This window comes from Petaurus breviceps, unplaced genomic scaffold, assembly GCF_028583685.1.
Source record: "Petaurus breviceps papuanus isolate PSGF00001 unplaced genomic scaffold, PetGlider_PUasm1.0 177, whole genome shotgun sequence".
Lineage (NCBI taxonomy): Eukaryota > Metazoa > Chordata > Mammalia > Diprotodontia > Petauridae > Petaurus > Petaurus breviceps.
The window spans coordinates 2,874,561-2,881,601 of NW_027185776.1; the positions used below are offsets into that span (position 1 = coordinate 2,874,561).

The following is a 7,041-nucleotide window of genomic DNA, read 5'->3' on the forward strand; positions in this document are numbered from 1 at the left end:
GGAAGGAAGGAAGGAAGGAAGGAAGGAAGGAAGGAAGGAAGGAAGGAGGGAGGGAAAGAAGGGAAGGGGAAGGGAGAGAGGAAGGAAGAAAGAGCAAATAGAAGATATGGAGGAAGGAAGGAGGGAGGAAAGGAGAAAAGGAGGGAGAAGGGAGGAAAGGAGGGAAAGAAAGGGAGAAAGCAAGAAAGGGAGGAAAGAAAGGAAGGAATGGAGAGAGGAATGGAGAGAGGAAAAGGAAAAGAGGAAAGGAAGGGTGAAAGGGAAGAAGGGAGGAAGGAAAGAAGCAAGGGAGGAAAGAAGAGAGACAGAGAGAGAGAGGAGGGAAGGAAGGGCCAGAGGGAGGGAAGAAGGAATGGAGGAAGCAAGGAAGAAGGGATGGAAAGAAGGAAGAAAGGAAGGAAGGGAGAGAGGGACAGAGAGAGGAAGGGATGAAAGAAAGAAGGAAGAATGAAAGGGAAGAAGGAAGGAAGCAAGGGAGGAAAGAAGGGAGGGAGAAAAATAGGGGAGGGAAGGAAGGGAGGAAGGAACAGAGGGATGGAAGAAGAAATAGAGGAAGGAAGGAGGGAGGGAAAGAGGAATGTAGGAAGAAGGGAAAGAGGGAGAAAGGAGGGACGGAAGGAAGAAAGGAGGGAGAAGGGAGGAAAGGAAAAAAGAAAGAAGGGACAAAGCAGGGAAGGAAGGGAGGGTGGGAGGGAGGGAGGGAAGGTGGAAGGGAGGATCTTTCTCTCCGAGCTTATTACACATCACTCTGCTTCACATTCTCTACCTTCCAGGTAAAGAGTCCTACTTGCTATTCCTCAAACACAGCCCACCGTCCACTTTGATGTCTTCACAAAGGCCATCCTCTACCCTTCACATCATGAATCTACTCCCTCATTACCTGCTAGTGTCTCCTCTGCCCAATTACCCCGTATTTTGGGGGGTTATATATTTTAGTATATATTTACATGGGTCCTCCTCTGTCTCCCACAGAAGCTCCCAGAGGCCGGGCTCTTTGTGTTTGTCTTTATACATAGCACAGGGGTGTAGAAGTTGCTGGATAAATGCTTATGAATTGATTAACTTCATTCATGAAGTCCACTCCCTAATTTTACCAATGAGAAAACTGAGGCTCAGGGATGAGATGACTGGTCCAAGGTCATGCTCTGGAGTAAGTAGCAGAGCTGGGATTTGAGCCCAGGTCACTTGAGTCAAATCCCATTGTTTTGCCAGTACTCTACAGAGTACTCATACAGAACTCTATTAAATTGAATAGAAGATGCCCAATAAAGGCTGGTTGAATGAGTGCATTAGTAATATTGTCTAGACACAGTCTGTGCCCTTGGGGAATTCACTGCCTAGGAGGGGACTGAGAAGCAATGAAAGTAATTCAACCCCTAATACCAATCAATACAACTAGTGCAGAAGTCTGGAGTAGGGAGGTGCTGGTGTAGGTCTGGTGAGGGGTGGGGGAAGTGGATCTTCAATTGTGCTAGAAAGTTAGGAAAGCTATAGCAAGCATCCCCAGGGAATTCATATAAGAACGCCTAGGATGGAGGTCACTAACCAGATCCTTAGCTTCTAAACTCTAAACTCCAGTGGGGCCTCTCTGTCCTCTCCTACAGCCCAACTCTATGGCCAACTCTTGGACCCCCTCTCACCATCCTCTGCAATCCAATTTCCCATCATTAAAGTACCAGTCTTCCCTCCTCCCCTAAAGCCAACTCAATCATCATCCAATAACCTGATAAAATGTAATATCAATTACTCTCTGACCCCTAGAAAGTTGGCCCTCCCCAGGGAATTGTAGAGCAGATTGAGCAGGTCATTGAGCTAAGCCAGGGATTGTAATTTCCCTGGATCCAGATGTTGCTTAGTTTGTAACTACAGAGTTTGACCAATTCTCTCCCCCTCCCCCCAAAAGTGCTGGGCTGATCATAGCCTATCTGGGGGAACAGCTTTCTTTGAAACTATGGTGTAGGCATGTTATTGTCTGCTGTCTTAAATAAGGCACCTTGTTAAGGCTAAAGGAGAACCATCATGGACTAGTAAGGCATCTGGACTTGGAGGAAAACTTGGAATTCATTTGATTCTAAGGAAGTGATTTAATCACTTTGTGCCTCAGTTTTCTCATCTGTAAAACATACATTTATGATCCTATGAAAAATCCTAAGGTCCCTTACTACACTAACATTTAGAACTATAAACGATAGAAATCAGAAGACCTAAGTGCTACTCCAGGCTCTGCCATTTATAAGCTATGTGACTTTAATCAAATAACTTTCTCTGAGATTTAGTTTCTTCATCTGTGAAATAAAGATGACAGCCCCTGCCCTGACCCCCTCACAGGGTTGTTGTGAGGATAAAATGTAATAATGGATGGAAGGTCCTTCAGAAATTAAGGCCTGGCAGGGTGAGTCAAGTGAATAAGCATTTATTAAACACCTTCTGTTTGCCAAGTGTTGAGGATACAAAGGTTCCTAGTTCCCACCTTCAAGCTTCCATTTTAATAGGGTGAGAAAACACTTAAACAAGACATATGTGTGTGTCCAAACAGTGCATATTTGATCCTGGAGGGAATAAGCAACCACTGGAGCTGAGAAGGGGAAGATAACTTTGAATGGAGACTAGACTGGAGTAAGGGAAGAGACCTGAGGCAGGAAGATCAAACAGAAAGCTATTGTACAGTGAAAAAAGTGTTGAATTTGGAGGACCCAGGTTCCAATCCTATAACCCTGGTTAAGGATAGGCAAGTAACTTCTTTGGGCCCTGGTTTCATCTGTAAAAAGAGGAGTTTAGCTAGAAGGCCCTTTGTGGTCCCTTGTAGCTATAAATCTATAATTCTAGGAAATACATTAAGGTATCAGTGATCTAATGTGATTTTGCCCTTCCAGAGGTAGTTGATATTTCAAATGAGACTGGAGGGTTGAGCAAAGGATTAAATATCTTAAAGAAATTTCAGGTGCCAGGAAGAAGGGAGGATAGACATGGGGTGAGGGTGGGGAGGAGGGAACAAGGACAGTAAGATCTTTCCTAGAGTATTTGAAATTTCACTATCTAGGTGATCATTTGTTCAGCTTAGACATAGGGCTGGCTATGCTATGATGTTGTCAATCAGTCAACAAACATTTATTAAGTGTTTACTATGTGCCAGCCATTGTGTTAAGCCATAGGGACACAAAGAAAGAAAAAAACAGTGGGAGTAGGGTTTGAAACTCAGCTAAAATGAAATTGTTGAGTTATCTGTTTTTGAATTGTCTATACAGTTCTTGGACTCCCTGCCTCCCAAGTGGTTTCAACAGGTTTCAACCCTTGGGAACAGAGGTCCCCCCTAGACTGAATCCATGCTTTGAAGTAAGCCTGGAAACAATTCTCCCACTAGGGGTTACCCCCTGAACCTTTAAAGGATTCGGAACTCATTTCTCTCTATACTTGGACCATCCTGTCTTAGAACATCCATGGAGCTGTCTGTGCTCACACCTGTATTTAAACTGTGTGCCTTTCTCCACCTCTGTCGGCCTTTCCCTGCTACCTTCACCCAAAATGCCACTCTGTTTATAACAATTCCAAAGTTCTCTCTAAACAGAGGCTAAAGCCAGTGTGCCTCGGGAGAGGGGAAAATGTGATCGCTCCAAACACCCAAGAGGAAAGTTGTCACCAGCTCACGAGGGGGGAAATACTGACAGCCACAGCTGAACTGTCCAAGAGCTTTGCGGCCTGAGCCATTACACAGATCCTCCGGAGAAGAAGGGGAAGGGGCTTCCTGCTAGATTCAGTCCAGAGCGGGAAGGAGTGGGGGGCTGATCTTTGGCCTCAATTCTCCCTTTTCTTCCTGGACTGCAGATTGCTCTCCTGCTGTGACTACCTAAGGATACTCTTGTTTGCCAAGCAGCCCTGGTCCAGGCCCCTTTCCCTTCCTCATCTCTAGGTCCGTGTGTGTCCTTTCCTTATCTCTAGCTCATGGGCGTGTGCGTGTACGCGCGTGCCTTTTCCCCATCTCTAGGTCCTGGGGCTGTGTGTGTGTGTGTGTGTGTGTGTGTGTGTGTGTGTGGTGTGTGTGTGTGTGTGTGTGTGTGTGTGTGTGTGTGTGTGTGTGTGTGTGTGTGTGTGTGCGCGCGCGCACGCGCTCCTCTTCCCCATCTCCAGCTCCTAAATCGGGGCGTATTTGGGTGTGGGTTTCCCCATTTCTAGCTCCCGGGGCGCGTGTTGCAGGCGGGTAGAGGGAGTCTGGGGAGGACAGACTTTTATTCAAACTTGTGTCTTCTCTCCCTGATGCTGCCCGGTGGGTTTATCGCTAAGGCATGATCCCCACCACTGCCCACCTCCCCATGGGCTCCCCCAAGCCTCGGCTCCCAGAGATGAGTGGGGCTGGGAGGAGAAAGGAGACGCACCTGAGAGCGGCCCGAGGCGAAGGCGGGCTCAGCGCGCGCCCGGGACTGGTCCAGCGAGGAGTCCTGTCACATCAGACAGCCGCCGGCCAGCCGGGCTGTGCCTCCCGCAGACACATCACACACATGCTCACTCCCGGGCAGAGAGGAAGCAGCCCAGCGTCATTTGCCCGAGCACCGGGAATCAGCGTCTGCGCCTCGGGATGGGGCTGTCCCAGATTCGCTTTCCCCCTCCGCCCACCTAACCTCCCTCCCACGCACAGGCCAAAACCCCGAGAAAGACGGAGTCAGACCAGAGCCACCAGAGCACAGCCCTCGGGCCACCAGGCAGATTGGGATCTCGCGATCTAGAGCTGCGCAAAGGACCTTCAAAGTGGTACAAAGGACCTTAAAAGTGACTTAGGCCGGTCTGCGAATTATGCAGAGGCTCTAGGGACATGCACAATCTCCCTCCTCCCGGCAGTGGTGACATGCACACAGGTACACACACACACCTTCACAAGCCTGGGGGCCCCCACACACCCTGAGAACACACGGCCGACCACATCCACCCCACGTGTTCCTTCCGAACTCCAGTGGGTGGGTGTCTGGCAGCCTTGATCAGACAACTGTGTGTGTGTGCGTGTGAGTGTGCATGTGCGTGTGTGTGGTGTACAGATGGAAAACTAGGGCACTAAGAAAAAGGCCAATAAAAGAAAGGTCACGGCCTCTTAGTACCCAACACCTGGAAGGAAACTTTGAGGCCAAATAGCTTAATCCTTCATTTGGGTTAAAATGCACTCGTTTTGACGGGTTCAAATCCCAGCTGGGCTATATTCTAGCTGTGTGACTTGAGCAGGTCTCGCCCCTTCTCTGGACCTCTTGATTCTCTATCTAGAGAAGATGGGGCTGGTTTGACTAAATAATCTTTATGGCCCTTTTCATTTCTAAATCCACCCATTTTACAGATAAAGAAACAGGACAAAGACAGAGGAAGTTATTAATCTCTCTCCTTTGATTCTTTTGTTCAGCCTTGCAAGGGTAGGCTTGGACCATTAAAGTCAATCTCTGAAAGGGGGCGGATATAAGAGTAAAAGAGGTTTTGCAGCCACCAACGATGAAGTATGTTACAGTTGGGCTGGGGTGATTAGGGATTTTTCTCCCCTTCGTCTATCGGGCAGGTGGCAGGAAGAAAACTCATTGCCAGTAATTTCATCCCCAAACCCTGGCTCAGCTCATCCCCCTTGTCCCTGTTTTGAGATCTCAAAACCTCCTTTTGACATCTTTGCAATAGACAGTGCCTGGATGAAAATGACATGCTATTAAAATAGGGGTCTGCTTAAAAAAGAAATCCCAAAATTGCAGAAGCCAAATCTGTCTCCCACATGTTACACAAGGAAAGGAAGACAGTGTTGCTTGTAAGGTCAGCTTTCCATGGCTACACCCTCAGTCCTGACGTTGATGAGGCCCACGTTAATACGCTGGAACTTGGTACCTGCTGCCTCCTTCCACCACCACCACACTCCACTCCCCCACTGATCCAGATTCTCTTTGCAGAGGCCTGGGCACGTCTAAGACCCTCCCATGGCTAGACATTCATGAGTCCAAAAGCCATCACATCTTGATAGGTTAATAAGTTCCACCCTTCAGAGACGTGTACTGGATTTATCCTGTGGCAGTTGCAAACAGAACAGGAATTTATCCTTCTGAAGCAATTCCTCAGCTTGTCAGACCCACCCTCTACTTAAGGAGAACACCAGGTTTTAGGGCCACGAAAGAATGCCATTGCCTTGCAGATCAGTGCCTGCAAAAAGCAATGAACCTGAACCCTGAGTCTGAGGGCTGTGGCTCAGGAGCTGCAAGCTAGGTTCAAATCCCAGCTGGGCTGTTTGGTAACTGGGTGACCTTGAGTTCAACCTTCAATTCATAGATTAGAAAACTGAGGCCCAGAGGTTAAGTGACTTGCCCCAAGTCACACAGTTGGCAAAGTTGGGAACAGAACACAGGTCCCATGATTTGGCACTTACTGTTCTTTCTAAGGATATTTGCAAACTTCATTGCAAACCTTAAATCACCATAATAGCCAGTTTTCTCATCTGCAAAAATGAGCTGGAGGGACAGCTAGGTGGCGAAATGAATAAAGCACGGGCCCTGGAGTCAGGAGAACCTGAATTCAAATCTGGCCTCAGACACTTAATACTAGCCGTGTGACCTTGGGCAAGTCACTTAACCCCAATTGCCCTCCAAAAAGCAAAAAACAAAAACAAAAATGAGCTGGAAAAGGAAATGGCAACCACTCCAGTATTCTTGTAAACACTAGCTATTATTGTTTACTACTTTCTTTTTATTGTTTACTACTACTACACTATTGTTATGTAGTACAATGTACAGCTACTGCTACTACTACTACATTACAGTAGTAGTAGTAGTAGTAGTAGTAGTAGTGGTAGTAGTGGTGGTATAGAAGGAGAAGGGATAAAAGTGGATAGAATACCCAGCCTGGAGTGAGGAAAACCTGAGTTTAAATTTGGCCTCAGACCGCTTACTAGCTGAGTGACCCTGGGCAAGTCACATAACCCTGTTTGCCTCAGTTTCCTCATCTGTCAAATGAACTGGTGAAGTATATGGCAAACCACACCATTATCTTTGCCAAGAAATCCCCAAAAGGGTTCACCAAAAGTCAGACAGACATGAG

General features: G+C 47.4%; 1 protein-coding gene across 1 annotated transcript in view; it reads right to left on the reverse strand.

Annotated features, from left to right (window-relative positions):
- GPR68 (G protein-coupled receptor 68) overlaps positions 1–4,571 on the reverse strand; it is a 45,686-nt gene extending 41,115 nt beyond the window's left edge. Inside the window, exon 1 of the mRNA XM_069086057.1 lies at positions 4,371–4,571. The gene's annotated coding sequence lies outside the window, so the exon portion shown is untranslated. The remainder of the gene's footprint in view (positions 1–4,370) is intronic.
- Between the last annotated feature and the right edge of the window lie 2,470 nt (positions 4,572–7,041).